Source organism: Marmota marmota, unplaced genomic scaffold (assembly GCF_001458135.2).
Source record: "Marmota marmota marmota unplaced genomic scaffold, marMar, whole genome shotgun sequence".
Lineage (NCBI taxonomy): Eukaryota > Metazoa > Chordata > Mammalia > Rodentia > Sciuridae > Marmota > Marmota marmota.
Genome location: NW_025999983.1, coordinates 6,473,566 through 6,491,436, shown reverse-complemented (window position 1 = coordinate 6,491,436; position 17,871 = coordinate 6,473,566). Strand labels below are relative to the sequence as shown.

Here is a 17,871-nt window from a genome sequence, read left to right as displayed (position 1 = left end):
GGCCCCCCCCCCCCCAGTTATTTGCTCTCAGCACAGACCACTGCTGACATGGAGCCTCATCCCCAGCCTAGGCCTGGGAACCTGCAGATGTTCCATGCTGTTCTACTGTAGGAGTCTCAAATGGTGGGTTCTGTGGGTGCTCCCTGCAAAGGGAGTGATGCGGGGAGACAATGGCTCCCTCAGATACTTGTTGGGCATCTCCTTGTTGAGGCAGCGGTGGCCTGGAGGGAAGGAGACAGGACTCTGGGGACCCAGGGCAGGTAAGAGTATGAAGCCTCTCTTGGCAAGTGCATCCTGCTGATTGTTTCCTCAGCCACATGCCTGGCCTTTGCCCTGGCCCCTCTTGACCTCAGCAGACTCTGGGCCATCTACTTAGCTGGCACCCTTGTCATGGTGCTACCTACCCTGTTCTGCCAAATGGCTGTCGATCTGGCTTACCCAGTGCCACCATTCTTCACCCGCTGGTTCTGTTATTGCCCCATGACCTCATGTCCATCCTGTGTCATTGCTATACCCAGGCAAACACGGATAGTGCTGGTATAAGAATACGTCACAGATCCACTCATACTGGCCTCTGCAGGGTGTCTGCCCCACCAGGAAAAGGGTGGACCCTGGCGCACAGCGAGCAGGGTCCACCCTTTTCCTGGTGGGGCAGACACTCGCCAGAGCCTAGCCTCTGGTGCAGGAACACCCCTTCTGACCAGTGTACTATCACGAGAGCCGAGATCTAGCCCAGATGGCTCACAACAGCCCACCCGGGATCCAGTGTTGAGAGCCACAGCCGAAGGGGCCCCAGCAAACTTCCAGCTGCCGGCTGATGATTAGCTCACAGCGGCCCCAGCAACATCTAGCTAATTGGCTCCTCTGCGGTGATGCTCATTGGGCTGTTTCCCTGCCCTTTCAGACCACGGAGCTGCTCATTGGGGGACTTTTTTGGCTCCGCCCATGTGACCAGCCAATCGGCCTCAAGAGCAGGAGGATTGTGGGAGGTGGAGAGAAGCTTGTGTGGGAGAGAGAGGCTTGTGGAAAGCCGGTGGTGGCAGTTGAGGCTCTGAGGGTTTTTCCTGAGAGGCTGTTTTGTTTGGCGTGTGTGGTTCTAAAAATAAAGTTAGTTTCTTTTGACAAGTGGCTTCTGATTGTGCCCAGCCAGACTGCGGCAATCCAGGATCTCAGGTGGCCTGGTTCACCCTTCCCCTGGTGGGGCAGACAATACCAGAGCCTAGCCTATGGCGCAGGACTGCCCCTTCCTACCAGCAGACTACCATGGGAGGTCAAGCTCAGGGGCCCATATACCACTTACTCAGGTCCCAGAGCCAGGCTGCAGTTGCCTCTATTGGGGGACATCGCCAGGGTCTGGAAGACCTACATCAAGGTACAGACAATCTGCACATGTGCTAGAAGAATATAGGGAAGAAACTGTAATATCTCAGATCCACACTGCAAGAAAGGAAGACACATAGACAACGTGAAAAAACAAGGGAGGAAAGTGCCCCAAACAAACCAGGACACTGTAATAACAGAACCCATGGACAGCGAAGTTGATGAAATGTCAGAGAAGGAGTTCAGAAGGTTCATAGTTAAAATGATCTGTGAATTAAAGAATGACCTAAATGAGCAAATACAGGCAAAAATTGATCACTCCAACAAAGAGATAAGAGAGCAAATACAGGTAGCAAAAGATTACTTCAAGAGAGAGATAGAGACTCTGAAAAAAAAAGTCAGAAATCCTTGAAATGAAGGATCCAATAAATCAAATTAAAAACTCAATAGAAAGCATAACCCCAGACTAGATCACTTGGAAGAAAGAACGTCAGATAATGAAGACAAAGTATACAACCTGGAAAATAAAGTTGATCACATAGTGAAGATAGTAAGAAACCATGAAGAGAACATCCAAGAATTAGGGGACAGCATCAAAAGACCAAATCTAAGAGTTATTGAGGTAGAGGAAGGCACAGAGTTTCAAACCAAGGGAATATACAATCTCCTCAATGAGATAGTATCAGAAAATTTCCCAAACATGGAGAACGAATTGGAAAACCAAATACAAGAGGCTTACCAGATATCAAATGTACAAAATTACAACAGATCTATACCAAGGCACATTATAATGAAAATGTCTAGCATAGAGAATAAGGATAGAATCTTAAAAACTGCAAGAGAGATGAATCAGATCACATATAGGGGGAGACCAATACGTATCTCAGCAGATTTTTCAATTCAGACCCTCAAAGCCAGGAGATCGTGGAACAACAAAAACCAAGCTTTGAAAGAAAATGGATGCCAACCAAGAATCTTATATCCAGCAAAAATAAGTTTAGATTTGATGATGAAATAAAAACCTTCCATGATAAATAAAGTTAAAAGAATTACAATGAGAAAGCCTGCAATACAGAACATCCTCGGCAAAATATTCCAAGAAGAGGAAATGAAAAACAATAATGAAAATCAGCAGAGGGAAGGATCACACTAAAGGAAAATCTAATCAGAGGAGAAATCAAGTCACATTAAACACAAAAAATAAACAAAAGTGGCTGGGAATACAAATCAAGTATCAATAATAACCCTGAATGTTAATGGCCTAAACTCACCAATCAAAAGACATAGACTAGCAGATTGGATTAAAAAAAGACCCAACAATATGCTACAAGAGACTCATCTCATAGAAAAAGACATCCACAGACTGAAGGTGAAGGGTTGGGAAAAATCATACCACACATGGACTTCAGAAGCAAACCAGGGTTTCCATCCTCATATCAAATAAAGTAGACTTTAAACTAAAGTCAATCAAAAAGGATAAAGAAAGATACTACATACTGCTCAAGGGAACCATACACAAAAAGACTTCACAATTATAAATATATATGCCCCAAACAATGGAGCATCTATGTTCATTAAACAAACTCAAGTTCAAGTCAAATAGACCACAACACAATAATTTTGGGTGACTTTAACACACCTCTTTCATCACTAGATAGATCTTTTAAACAAAAGCTGAAAAAAAAATACAGAACTCAATAATAAAATCAATAACAGACTTAACTAATATATATAGACTATTCCATCCTTCAATTAGAAAATATACTTTCTTCTCAGACCATATACTATGCCACAAAGCAACTTTTAGCAAATATAAAAATGTAAAGATACTAGCCTGCATTCTATCAGATAATAATGGAATGAAATTAGAAATCAATGATAAAATAAGAAATAAAATCCACTCCAACACCTGGAGAGTAAATAGTATGTTACTGAATGAATAATGGGTTACAGAAGACACCAAGGAAGAGATTAAAAAGTTTTTAGAGGAAAATGAGAACACAGATACAACATATCAAAATCTCTGGGACACTATGAAAACAGTTCTAAAAGGAAAGTTCATTGCATGCAGCTAATTCCTTAAAAGAAGAAAAAGTTAACAAATAAATGACTTAACATTACATCTCAAATCCCTAGAAAAAGAAGAACAAATCAACACCCAAAGCAGCAGAAGACAGGAAATAATTTAAAATCAGAGCTTAAATCAATGAAATTGGAACAAAAGAAAGAATTGAAAAAAATGGACAAAACAAAAAGTTCTTTGAAAAAAATAAATAAAATTGACAGACCCTTAGTCATGCTAATGAAGAGAAGGAGAAAACTCAAATCTCTAGCATATGTGATGAAAAGGAAATATCACAACATTAGAAATTATTTTGAAAATTTGTAGTCCCATAAAATAGAAAATATTGAAGGTATTGACAAATTTCTAGAGTCATATAATTTGCCCAGATTGAATTAGGATGATATACACAACTTAAACAGATCAATTTCAAGTGACAAAATAACAGATGCCATCAAAAGTCTTCCAACCAAGAAAAGCCCAGGACTGGATGGATACACAGCCAAGTTCTACAAGACATTTAAAGAAGACCTAATACCAATACTCTTCAATTTATTTCAGGAAATAGAAAAAGAGGCAGCACTTCCAAACTCATTCTATGAGGCCAGCATCACTCTGAATCCAAAACCAGGCAAAGACACATAAAAAAAAAAGAAAGAAAGAAAGAAAATTTTAGACCAATATCTCTAATGAACATAGATGCAAAAATTCTCAATAAAATTCTGGCAAATCGAATACAAAAACATATCAAAAAGATTGTGCACCACGATCAAGTGGGATTCATCCCAGGGATTCAAGGTTGGTTCAACAAACAGAAATCAATAAATGTAATTCCTCATATCAATAGACTTAAAGATAAGAATCATATGATCATCCCAATAGATGCAGAAAAAGCATTTGACAAAATACAGCACCCTTTATGTTCAAAACACTAGAAAAACTAGGGATAACAGGAACATATCTCAACATCGTAAAGGCTATCTATGCTAAGCCCCAGGCCAACATCATTCTAAATGGAGAAAAATTGAAGGCCTTCCCTCTAAAAACTGGAACAAGACAGAGATGTCCTCTTTCATCACCTCTATTTAACATAGTTCTTGAAACACTGGCCAGAGCAATTAGACAGACGAAAGAAATTAAAGGGAAACATATAGGAAAAGAAGAACTCAAATTGGTACTATTTGCCGATGATATGATTCTATACCTGGAAGACCCTAAAAGTTTCACCTAGAACTAGCAAATGAATTAAGCAAAGTAGCAGGATATAAAAATCAACACCCACAAATCAAAGGCATTTCTGTATATCAGTGACAAATCCTCAGAAAGGGAAATGAGGAAAACCATCCCATTCTCAATAGCCCCAAATACAATAAAATACTCGGGAATCAACTTAACGAAAGAGATGAAAGATCTATATAATGAAAATTACAGAACCCTAAAGAAAAAACATCAAAAAAGACCTTAGAAGATGGAAAGATCTACCTTGCTCTTGGATAGGCAGAATTAATATCATCAAAATGACCATACTTCCAAAAGCACTATACAGATTTAATGCAATTCTGATAAAAATTCCAATGACATTCCTCTTAGAAATAGAAAAAAGCAATCATGAAATTCATCTGGAAAAATAAGAGACCCAGAATAGCTAAAGCAATCCTTAGCAGGAAGAGTGAAGCAGGTGGCATCACTATACCAGACCCTAAACTATACTACAGAGCAATAGTATCAAAACAACATGGTATTGGTACCAAAACAGACTGGTAGGCCAATGGTACAGAAAAGAGGACACAGAGACTAACCCAAAAAACTACAATTATCTTATATTAGACAAAGGTGCCAAAAACATGCATTGGAGAAAAGATAGCCTCTTCAACAAATGGTGCTGGGAAAACTGGAAATCCATATGCAACAAAACTAAATTAAACCCCTATCTCTCACATGCACAAAACTCAACTCAAAATGGATCAAGGACTTAGGAATACAACCAGAGATCCTGAGTCTAATAGAAGAAAAAGTAGGCCTTAATCTCCATCATGTGGGATTAGGCCCCAAGTTCCTTAATAAGACTCCTGTGGCACAAGAATTAAAATCAAGAATCAATAAATGAGATGGACTCAAATTCAAAAGCTTCTTTTCAGCAAAAGAAACAATCAGTGAGGTGAATGGAGAGCCTACATCTTGGGAGCAAATCTTTATCCCTCACGCATCAGATAGAGCACTAATCACTAGAGTATATAAAAAACTCAAAAAGCTAAACATCAAAAAAAAAAAAAAAACCCAAATAACCCAATCAACAAATGGGCTAAGAACCTGAACAGATACTTCTCAGAAGATGATATACAATCGGTCAACAAACATATGAAAAAATGTTCATCTTCACTAGCAATTAGAGAAATGCAAATCAAAACCACTCTAAGATTTCATCTCACTTTAGTCAGAATGCATACAAACAACAATAAGTGTTGGTAAGGATGTGGGGAAAAAGTACACTCATACATTTTTGGTGGGACTGCAAATTGGTGCAGCCAATATGGAAGGCAGTATGGAGATTTCTTGGAAAACTGGGAATGAAACCACCATTTGACCCAACTGTCTCTCTCCTCGGTCTATACCCAAAGGATTTAAAAACAGCATACTATAGGGACACAGCCACATCAATGTTTATAGCAGCACAATTCACAATAGCTAAACTGCGGAGCCAAATACATGCCCCTCAGTAGATAAATGGATTAAAAAATGTGACATATATACACAATGGAATATTACTCATCAATCAAAGAGAATAAAATCATGGCATTTGCAGGTAAATGGATGGAGTTAAAGAAGATAATGCTAAGTGAAGTTAGCTAATCCCAAAAAACCAAACGCTGAATGTTTTCTTTGATATAAGGAGGCTGATCCATAGTGGGACAGGGAGAGGAAGCGTGGGAGGAATAGAAAAACTCTAGATAAGGCACAGGGGTTGGAAGGGAAGGGAGGAGGAATGGGGTAATTAATGATGGTGGAATGTGATGATCATTATTATCCAAAGTGCAGGCATGAAGACATGAATTGGTGTGAATATACTATGTATACAACCAGAGATATGAAAAATTGTGCTCTATATATGTAATAAGAATTGTAATGCATTCTGCTGTCATATATAAACGAAAAAATTTACATAAAAAAGAATATATCGCAATATGTTCACATATTTAAAAATAATGTAAGGATAAAGCATTAGGGCAGCATCTGATGTCAGGGCCAGACATATAAACTAGACTCTAAATTCACCTTGTTATGCATGTACATGACTTTGGCTTTGTAAGTGCTTTTAATTAAATCAATAGAATTTTTGTTCTTGACTTTAAGTCAGCCATTTCACCGACATCCCTGTTGGGGTGCCCTGGGTGGGAGAAGTGCTGCAGGAGACTCAGCAGTTACAGCAGTTCCATGGTAAGCAATAGTCGGTACTGGATGGATATCCACCCAGCCAGGAATTCATATTAATTCTGAATAATAAGAACCAAGACTTTTAACATAGGAGAAAACTAATAAACATAGAATCAAAGGAATAACAGGGAACTCTATAACCCTACATCTGCAGGTCACCGTCAGTGAGACCATAGCACATTTTTCCTTTAAGAACTCTCTTAGTCCACGGGGCTTTTGCGACGGAATGTCAAAGCTGATGGCTTACACACAGCGAGCATTTGTTTCCCACCGTTCTGAAGAGTGAGCCCAACATCATGGTGACCATGGATTGAGAGTCTGGGGAGGTCCCCTTCGGCTCTGTGCATCCCTTACGATGTCCTCTCATGGAAGGCCAAGGCAGCCACGCTGGGCCCATTGGATAAGGACACTCAATTCTCCTCATGTCCTCATGAAATCATCACCTCTAGAGGCCCAAACACTACCATGTTGGTGGTCAAGTTTCAAAATGTCCAATCCACAGTGAGAGCTCCCTGTGTCTTCCGTTCTGGCTAGGGCAGGAAGGTTGAGGGCAAGCCTGTACCATGGCATCACTCCAAAAGCAAGGAAGCTCCCAAGAGCTGCCAGGGTCATGTTAAAAGGGCACGAGAGCCATCATGGAGGGGCCCCTGGGCTGAAGGATGGGATATAGTGAAAATGAGAACCATAATACCTGAATATGCATCAGATAAGTTCAAAGAGTAAGTCCCTTGGATGTTTTTAAAACTATCCCTCACTCTTCACCTTTAGAGGATGCCAAGAAAACAATCATTGTATTTGAAGCTGGTAAATAAAATTGAAAAAATAAGCAAACACCCCCCCACCCCCGCCAGCAGGCATTTAACCTGCTTTTAAATACATATGAGCTATGCCTTGGGGTGACCAAATAGGGGACACAGAATTACGATTTTGAGTGGTTCTCAAAGTATGGCACCCAGACCAGTAGCATCAGCCCTAATTGTGGCTCATCAGAAACACAGATGTCAGAACTAGAGCCTAGGCCTAGCCATCTGCATCATCCCAGTCTTCCAGCGAGATCAGCTTCACTAAACTGAAGGACTAACTTCTCAAACTACCGTCGTCGCAGGTATAGCAGGAAATGGGAGCTCTCTAGGGCAAAAGACCCAGTTTCTTCAACAAGTGCAATCTTTAAGAAGAGAGGACTCAAGAGACCCATTAGACATGCCTCCAATGCAATGTATGGACTTTCTTTGACTCATAATTTGGGGGAAAAAAGACACTGTTAGAAATTATGGCACAGTAGAGTAGATTTAAATAATGATGGAATTTGATATCAAATGATAATTTATAATTCAGGTGTGACAAAGACATTGTGGTTTTGTTTAATAGACAAGTCTTTACTGTTTGGTAGCTCTGAATGATGCATAGGATCTCTGGGATTTGCTTCTAATTGACCCAGGGAGTGAGGCATGGCCCCAACAAGACTGGCGCTGTGGCCGGCCGCTGCAGCTCGGGTGGGGTGGTGTGTGCAGGCTACTGACTTTCTACTGCCTTTTCACAGCAGACTTGGAAGGAGGGGAAATTTCAGGGTGTCAGTGGGCGGGAGTGAAAGTTGGGCAGGAGGACACACCACAGGCTTCTGTGGGGCCACAGGCTCCACCCCTGGGTGGGAGCTGTTTCCTGGTGGTGGTGAGGGGCCCAAATCTTGGAGACGGGTATGTGGATTGAAAAAACCCTCAGGAAATTCTGACAACCCCCACCCATCTTCCAGGGTTGGGGCTGGGATGGAAGAGGGGCCAGTACTTGTTGCTCAGGGAGCTGAGGAGACACATGGACATAGACTCCTCTCAGATGTCTCAGCCTCCTGCTCACTCCCACCTGAACAGGTCTCCTGCTGGCCCACTGCACACCACAAACTCCCAGGACCACAGGAGGACATGCAACTGTCCCTCCCAAACCCTGCCCAGCACTGCACACCCCCTGGAAGGTGGGTATCGGCCACGGGGCTGCACCACTTTCAACCACTAGTTCTTTTGCAAAGTAATTTTTCTAAAAGTTAAAGTGGTTCATAGGAAAACAAAGTCTTAAACATTTTAAAAGGCATATTTTCCAGTGATGACCCAATTCTTTTGAGAACTCATCTCATTTTGTAATAGCAGACATATTTTTATGTGAGAAAAATCAACATTGAGATGATCCTAAGTCAATGTAGTATCTCCAAAGTCGAAGATCCTTGAAGATCTGGACACTGGTAAATCTCAGCTGGGTAAGCTGGTAAATCTCAGCTGTAAAATATAGCATCTGCACACTAACATGCATTGTACAGTCAGGGTAAGAGGAACCAGATATGTCACGCTACTTCAGAGCTGTTGTCTTTACTCCACACCTACCCCAGGTTGGGTGAAGCTCATCAGCCACATCCATGGAGTCGACCCCCACCTGGGCCTGACCCCGGGCCTGACCCCGGGATAAAGACAGTGTAACTCTGCATCCTGTTCAACCACAAGAATGGAATCAAAATTGGGATGGATCGCACCCCATGTAATTATCATATGTCAAAATACACCCTCCTGTCATGTACACCTAAAAACAAATAAAATAAAGTAAAAAAAGAGCAAATAAAATATCCCTTTTCTCAATTAAAACAAAAAAAAAGACTGAACAACTTGTAGATCAATGAGTAAATTCCAAGTAATATCTTTTTAGCTGAATGCCCCATTTCAAAAGGTGGAAAATAACTTTCCAAGATCTTGAAAACAATAAACCAAACCAGATTCGTGGTTTGCTGGTTAATTCTATGAGCATGAGCTGTGTAGTTCTGCAGTAAACCTGAGACTCTCTCTGTCTAAACTTCATCCTTCACTTTTTATTGAAAATGTCATTCTGAGTGTAGAGGGCACAGGGCACATCTAGTTTCTTGAATGTGTATTCCATCTTTAGATCCACTCTAACATTTCAGGACAAGTGAGAACAATATTTATACAGATGTCTTTTGAGGTTGATATTTAAGGCAAATGGAGTTACAGTCTAAAAAGAAAATGCTTAGGATAAAAAGCCTATCTTGGAACAAGAAATTAAGAACACAAAGGAGCAGTGCTATCGAGGTCTTGCAACAGGTATTTGTGTTTTCTTTTTCGTAAGAGAGGTATGTCCCCAATTATTTCCAGAGGGGTTTCCTACTTAGGAGAGACTCAGGAGATGTTCAGTGTTTACAATTTTCTTTCCCTTAAAAAAAAAGTGTCTCAAAAAATGAAAACAATTCTTTTCCATGGCCACTGTAAAATGTGAAAAGTGTAAATTAGCAATTCCACCACCTGGAGATGGTTATGATTAATACATTTTTTGTGAATAGTCTGCTGATAACTCTTGCTGTGTACACACACACACACACACACACACAGAGAATTCTAAATATGTGACATTATACCATGCATGAAATCCTGCAACATGCTTTCCCACATAATAATATGAACGGACAACTTTGCATGTGGGATGAGATAGACATACATCATCATTGGTAAGAGCTGCTCATCTTTCCATCTTAGGACAATGTCCTTTAATGAAACCGCTAATGATAATACTTGCATCAGCGAGCCACCCATAGGCAGATGTACGTAAACCATTCAGACAACTAAGCAGGACATTCTCCAAGTGCAGCCCCCACTGGGTTAAAGTATTAGTGCACTGAAATTTTGGTAAGCCCTGCTGAACCACTCCAGAATTTGTGCATAAGCTCAGGCTACTAGCAAGGGTGAGACCAGTCTCTCCCACCTTCCCCCAGCATCAGAGACTGGCAGATGCCTCAACTTTCCCCTCCCCCTTCCTTGGCTGTATATATATTCATCTCTTTTTTCTTCCTGAGATGAAGCTTGGCATCTCTCCACACCAAGAGAAATGAGGACAGTTTTTGCATTTCACCTCAATCGGATCAAATTAGGACAGGTGGCAACCCTGCAGGCAAGATAATTATGAAAAATGTCTGTGCTCAGTACAGGCTGTCCTTCCAGCTTCCTAGTCAAATAGGACACCAAAGCCCAACCCGGTGGCTCACAAAGCCGTCACCCACACGCTCTTGTGTATCATGGTGCAGCAAAATCTGAGATTAGACATAGTTTAAGAAGCATGAAAATCTACTTTGTCAGATCAGCTAGTTTAATATTAGTTCTTCTGTTACAATCTTCACATCCCAAGTTGGGGAGGAAAAAAAAAAGCAAAACAAAACCCAGCCCTATGGCTGGCCTATTTCCAGAAAAAATATTTCATATCCCGTTCATGCTTTGCCAGCCAAAAGTAAATGGAGATAATGTGGAGGATTCCCTAGCTGTATTGTGAGAGAGTAATTGTCCTACCCAAGAAAATACAAGCAGCAAATATCTCTTTGAACAGATTTGAGGTAGGCTGAAGGTGATCCACCATTGCTTTCCACATTAGGGGGATTCTTCACCCAGCTTCATTTAGGATATTGCTTCTCGGAAGACATCCCAGGCCCCTCAATAACAAATGTTATTTTGAAAATGCGCTCAGCAACAATTGCAGTATGGGTCTCTGTGCAGTGATTTTTCAACATCAAAATTGTACATCACACCATGGAAACAAATTCAAACAGCACTCGCGTGGCTGCTGGGATCGCCTCATTAGCAATGCAGAGTCATTTCATCAGGAATGCATGGCTCCCGATCCATCAGCCATGTCACCAATGGCTTCTGTGTTTATATGAAACCTGCTTTGTTACTTAGAGAGGAACTCAACCCAACACTTCAGAATCTGGTTCCATTTCTTCCAACGTTTAAATGGAATGAAAGGAAGGAAGGGAGGGAGGGAGGGAGCAAAGAAGGCGGCCTGATGATTTGATTTTTCTGCCTCATATGAAGCACGTCTTTTCTTTTCCAGGGGCCTGTTTGGGAGGAGCCCTGAAGTGTGCATTTTCGGTACTAACCTTCTCTTTCTGAAGCACACAGCACCTTCCTGACAGCTCAGAGAAAACACAGGGTACACAACACATGCCGCGTGAGGTTTTGTTGACCAATTAGCATCATGCATGTGAGCCTGAGTTTTCTTGTTTTTGAGAAAAATGGCACTATGCAGGCTCCGTAGAGCGTCACACGTTCTGTGAGTCATGATTGGACCTCGCTGTGGAAACATTTCCACCAATGTCAAAGTATCTAGAAGAAAAATGATCAGTGTTAGTAGATGGGCGCTTAAGAAACAGAAGTCTGCTTCTGCACTTAGATATGCTGTACCAAAAAGAGAAAACCCAAGGTTCTACGATGAAGTCAGAGAGTCTGCTGTATTCGCCTCTCAAATTTTGTATCCATACCAAAAGCGAGGTTTTAAAATGCACCCAAATCATGGCTACTTTTTTAAAGGATAGTTTTTCTTTTCTTTCTGACATCCAGGTCAGAATGGAAACTGTCTCTCTCACACGGTGGTAATTAAATAGATTCAAATTGTAGCTCAAACTAGCTAAGAATTGCTCATTCCCAGAGTGGGTACACCAACATTTCTAGACACAGAGACAGCATTTCAGGCTTTGTCAGGAAGGTTGGACAGATGGCTTGGCCCTTCCCCAAACTGGACTACACAGGTGTTCCGCCCCCTCCCATGCTCTTTTCTTACAAAGCTGCCTTTGACCCTAGGCCTGCAGCCCTGGCCCAGAAGTGTCCAGTGGCCCTCGACACACACATTGCAACCAGGGTCTCCTCACCCCTTACAGTCCCCTGTCTCTCGGGGGGATTTGGCAGGAGGGGCCTTGGAATTATTCCTTCAACACACAGTGCTAGGCCTGGTTCACATCTTTGGTTTTGGTCACAGATATTGCCATGGCAAAATCTGGACCAGTACAGCATGGGCCTTGGCTTCCCTCTGGGTGCCACGTAACTTGCCTGTCACTACTCCAGCTGCCTTGGTGACCTGCTCACGTGTGGCAACCAAACGACCTCTGTCCTCATGACACAAGTGCTTGATCCATGCTAACACATTAAACTTCAACTCTGAATGGGACTTTGTAAACTGAATAAATAAATGAGACTAAGAAAAAATTTCAAGGACTAAACTCTTTCATTTTCTCTTTCCATACTGCTATTTCCATTGAACAAAATTTCTCCATCGTACCTCCCTGAATACAATGCCCTGCATCCTTTGTTGAATAGCAGAGTTCCACTATTTGCCAGTGTATGATATTTTAGAGGAAAAGATATCTTTCTCATTATGGTTTACAATAGAGAAATAACCCCCCCTGAATTAAATCAAAAGTCATCCCAGAAGCACCTTATATGAAATGTCCCTGGAGAATCACTCCAGATTGCCTTTCTGCAAAGTGCTTCATACTTGACCTGCCAGAGGACTTGTCTGCAAAGCCCCGTAGCTCTCCATGAGATCTGGCCTCCTGGATCTGGAGCAGTGATGGCCAATGATGAATGTGTGGTCGCTCCGGCTGGTCTCGTGTGCACATGAGCAACCTATGCAAGGAGACCGTGCTCCCCTTCAAAGGCTGTGATTGAAATTTATAGGTGGGGCTCTGGGTTAACTTCCACTTGCCTTATTCAGTCCTTCAAAAGCTCTGCTATCAAAACTCACTGATCCAAGTCAGTTTATAAAAACACTCTCAGATTAACAAATCAATGGTACTTATGCACCACAAAATTGGCTACCACTTAAAGGCTTTATCCAGACTAGATTTATAGCCTGCATAAATCCTGCTCTCATGTTATTCAGATGGAGGACAAGCAAGAGGTGCCGCTGCTGTCTATCTGCAACCAAAAAAAAAAAAAAAAAATGGAAATCCTTTATTATTGATGTATAGCAGCCTGTGTTCAAAAGCTATAAGAAGCTTTTGGGAATAAAATTGTCCAATTCCTGAGTTTTCATTGAAATATAGTTTAGGAACCTTTAGAGGACATTATAAAGATTCTAGTAAAATGACTTAAAAATCAAGGTGTCATTATGCATTTGCGTAACAAATGATTTCAGAAACAAAAAAAATGTCTCTTTTCAGTTTTACAACTACAAATAAAACAAAACTTGTTTCAAATAAAAATTATGTTCCCAAGTACTTTTAGGCTAGGAGGAGGTAAGAATGAAAATTATAAGGTGAATCGTTGTTATGAAAAAATGAATGTTATTCAAGCATTGGCTCTATTCTGTTTCCTTTCAAGGGGGTTTCTAATGTATATAATCTACTGCTCCTAATATAGTCAGAGCACTGGATTCTAGCAATAGCATCCACTATGTTCTTAAAATCTCTTCATTTCAGCTATTGGTAAGAATTACTCCTAATGCTTCAAGAGTGATGTAACACCAAAGGCTTTACTTGGAATTTCTGATGAAAATTCAAATTTTAGTTCTTGGTCTATTTCAAGATGGTAGAATAGAGAAGGTTGCTTTCCTGGCTGCTCTGAGTGGCATAAAATCAAGGCAGGGTCTCAGCAAGGTGGGTGAACATAAAGGAAGGGTGAGGGGCTTTATCAGAATTCAGTATTGGACATTCAAAGCAGATCTGGGACTCAGGAAGTTGGATATAATAAGGAAAAAATCCCCAGCACCACAGCCATTGCTGCAGCCACAGGCACACCCAGAATGGTCCCTCCCCAGGCATAATGGAAGGATAAGGGAATTAATAGAACCTGCATTTTTAGGAGGACTGAGGCATGTCTGAGAACACAGAGTTAAAGATCAAAGAGACTGCCAGACTAAACTAAAAGGTGCATTGCACAATATCCTTATACAGGAAAGACAATGCTTCTCTCCTGGCTGCTTGTGGAAATCTAAGGAAGGAGCCATTTTGCAGCTGCTATACGGGGGCTGGCAGCTGGAGGGGCTGATTCCTGGGAAACCCAAGTATGGCCCCAAACACAGGCCTGGAAACCCACACTACGTGACATAGAGTGTGATTAAGAGATCGGGAGAAAATCAAATGTGGAGAGAGGTTTACACAGGGGAATGTTGGTCAAGGAAACCCACCTGGCTCTCCCTGCCCCACAGCCTACCTGCTTGCAGGACGGGCTGGGAGAGACACACTGGCTGGGAATTTGAAAGGGCTGATTTGGGAGTGATTGAATTTGAAGACTGAACCCAAGACCAGGAAACATGCAGCCCACAGGTAACATAGTGAACTAAGAATTGGCTCCTCTACCACAGGAGTGGAACTCAGGGGGAGATCCTGGGGTTCAGTCTTCCAGCGTGGATGGGCAATTGCTGGGCCCTGGAGGTGTGCTGATTTAGAATCTCCAGACCAATTGGCATTCAGCAAAGAGCCTGGAGTCTACCTAAGCCTACACCCCACCTCCCAGTGTTCCACCTGTGGGACTACCTCTCTCACTCCAGCAACCCTCCCTGAGGGTGGAGCCAGCTCCAAATGGTCCCATCTAACACTGCTGACAATGGAAGCTGAGAATCTTTTGAACTCCAACAGAAACAATTCTTTAACTTTTCATTGAGATTCTTTTGTTTGTTTCCTTTTTCTTTTCTCTATTTAATACTGACCTTAAAGGTTCATGGACATTTATACATATTCGTGTTTTTTCCCCTCATTTCTAGATTTTTCAGAACCAGTTATTTTTTATGGATTAGTTTTTTGAGGAATAGGATATTTGATCAGTATATTTCAATTTTGTTTTATATTCTTTTGAAAATTTAAATTATTGATTTTTTTTACATTATATGTATATATTTTTCTCTCACTTATATTTCCCTTGATTATCTTTCTCTTTTTTTCTGCTAACAGTCAATCTCTATTCACTCTTTAATTTTTTACTCCTATCTTCTCTCTTTCTCCCTCAAAATCATCACATCCTACATCACTTCTATTCTTTCCCTGACCACCATTGAAAATTGTAAACCCTTTTACAAATTTACTATTATTGTTGTATGCAATAATTGATCATATCATTTCTATTTATTTTGACAACCTTATAGGCATCATAGCAGTAACTATCTGGTTTAATGCTGTATAGTTTGCATTGGTTGTTATTATTTGTCTCCCCCTAAAGAGTGAGGTACTGGAAACCTGCAGGGACATACAAGTCTACAGGGTAGAAACTCTACTGCCTCAGATCCATTCTGTTAGATGGGCAGGCACACAAACAACATGAAAAAGCAAGGGAACAAATCACCCCAAGCAAACCAAGATACTTCAATTACAGAATCAATTGACACCACAATGGAAGAAATGTCAGAGAAGGAGTTTTTAGAATACATATAATCTGCAAAGGAAAAGGACAATGTAAGTAGTGAAACCACAGAGAGACTACAGGAAGTTAAAGATCATGTAAATAAAGAGATATAGATTCTGAAAAAAAAAATCAAGCAGAAATCCTCAAAATGAATGAATCAATAAATTAAATTAAAAATTCAATGGAAATCATCACCAACAGTCTAGACCACTTGGAAGACACAGTTTCAGGCAATGAAGACAAAAGCATATAATTTTGAATATAAAGTTGACCATGGAGAAAAGAAGTTAAAAGATCATGAACAGAACATCCAAGAAATATGGGATAACCTGAAAAGATTAAACTTGAAAATTATTCAGATTGATGAAGGCTTGGAGATACAAACCAAAGGAATGAACAACCTTTTTGATGATATAATATCAGACAATTTCTCAAACCTAAAGAACAAAATGGAAAATTAGTTACAGGAGTCTTACAAGACCCCCAATATACAAAGATACAGCAGACTGACAATAAGACACATTATTATAAAATGCCTAACATAGAATAAGGATAGAATTTTAAAGGCTGCCAGAGAAAAATGACAGGTCATATTCAGAGGGAACCCAATCTAGAACTCAGTTGACCTCTCAACTCAGACCCTCAAAGATAGGAGGTCTTGGATAATATATACCAAGCTTTTAAAGAAAGTGGATTCCAGCCAACAATACTATCCAACAAAATTTAGCTTCAGAATTGATGATGAAATAAAAACCTTCCATGAATAAATAAATGTTAAAAAATTCATAACTTAAAAGCCTGCACTACAAAGCATACTCAATAAAATATTTCATAAATAAGAAAAGCAAAAGTGAAAACCTGCAAAGGGAGGAATTTTACCAGAAGAATAATCAATCAAAGAAGAAATCAATTCAAATTAAAAAAACAGAAATAAATAAAAATGAGAGAGAATAAAAACTATTCCTCAATAATAACATTGAATGTAAATGGCCTAAAATCATCAATCAAAAGACAGACTGACAGATTGGAATTAAAACAAAACATCCAACAATATGCTATCTCCAAGAATCCCTCATAGGCAAAGACATCCCCAGACTGAAGGCAAAAGGATGGGCAAGAACATCACTCACATGGTTCTCACAAACAAGCAGGGATTTTTATCCTCATATCAGATAAAGTGGATTTCAAGAAAAGTTAATCAAAAGGGACAAAGAAGGACATTTCATACTGCTTAAGGAAATTTTAAATCAATAAGACATAACAATCGTAAATATTTATACCCCAAACTGTGGAGCATCTATGTACATCAAAGTAACCCTTCTCAATTTCAAGAATCAAATAGACCACAACACAATAATACTGAGTAAAATTATCTAATAATACTGGGTAAAAAATATCTCATCACTGGATGGGTCCTCAAAAAATTATGAAGAATCTATAGAATTAAAAATTATAATTAATAATTTAAATTTAACAGAAATGTATAGAATATTTAATCCATCCATGACTGAATATATTTTCTTCTCAGCAGCATATGGATCCTTCTCTAAAATAGATCATATCTTAGGACACAAAGCAACTCTTAGTTAACACAAAAAGATAGATATAATGCCTTACATTCTATCAGATCATAATGGAATGAAATTAGAAATCAATGATAAAATAAAAAATAGAAGCTACAAACCTGAGTATATAGCCCAGCTGGTAGAGTGCTCATCTTGCATGCACAAAGCCCTGGGTTCAATCCCCAGCACCATAAACACACACAAAATAAATGATAAATAATAAAATAAAATAGAAGCTACTCTAACACTTGGAGACTAAACATAACACTATAGAATGATGAATGAATAGCAGAAAAAAATCAGGAATAAAAAATGTACTTAGATGCAAATGAGAATAATGATA

The 17,871-nt window shown here is 40.1% G+C and overlaps 1 protein-coding gene and 1 long non-coding RNA gene across 8 annotated transcripts in view; one reads left to right on the top strand and one right to left on the bottom strand.

Moving 5' to 3' along the window:
* Prkn (parkin RBR E3 ubiquitin protein ligase) overlaps positions 1-17,871 on the bottom strand; it is a 1,173,661-nt gene that overhangs the window by 212,956 nt on the left and 942,834 nt on the right. The window lies entirely within an intron of this gene.
* On the top strand, positions 6,185-17,671 carry LOC125617616. Its single transcript, XR_007348676.1, has 3 exons — positions 6,185-6,198; positions 11,997-12,004; positions 17,082-17,671. It is a non-coding gene; the product is annotated as an uncharacterized LOC125617616 (long non-coding RNA).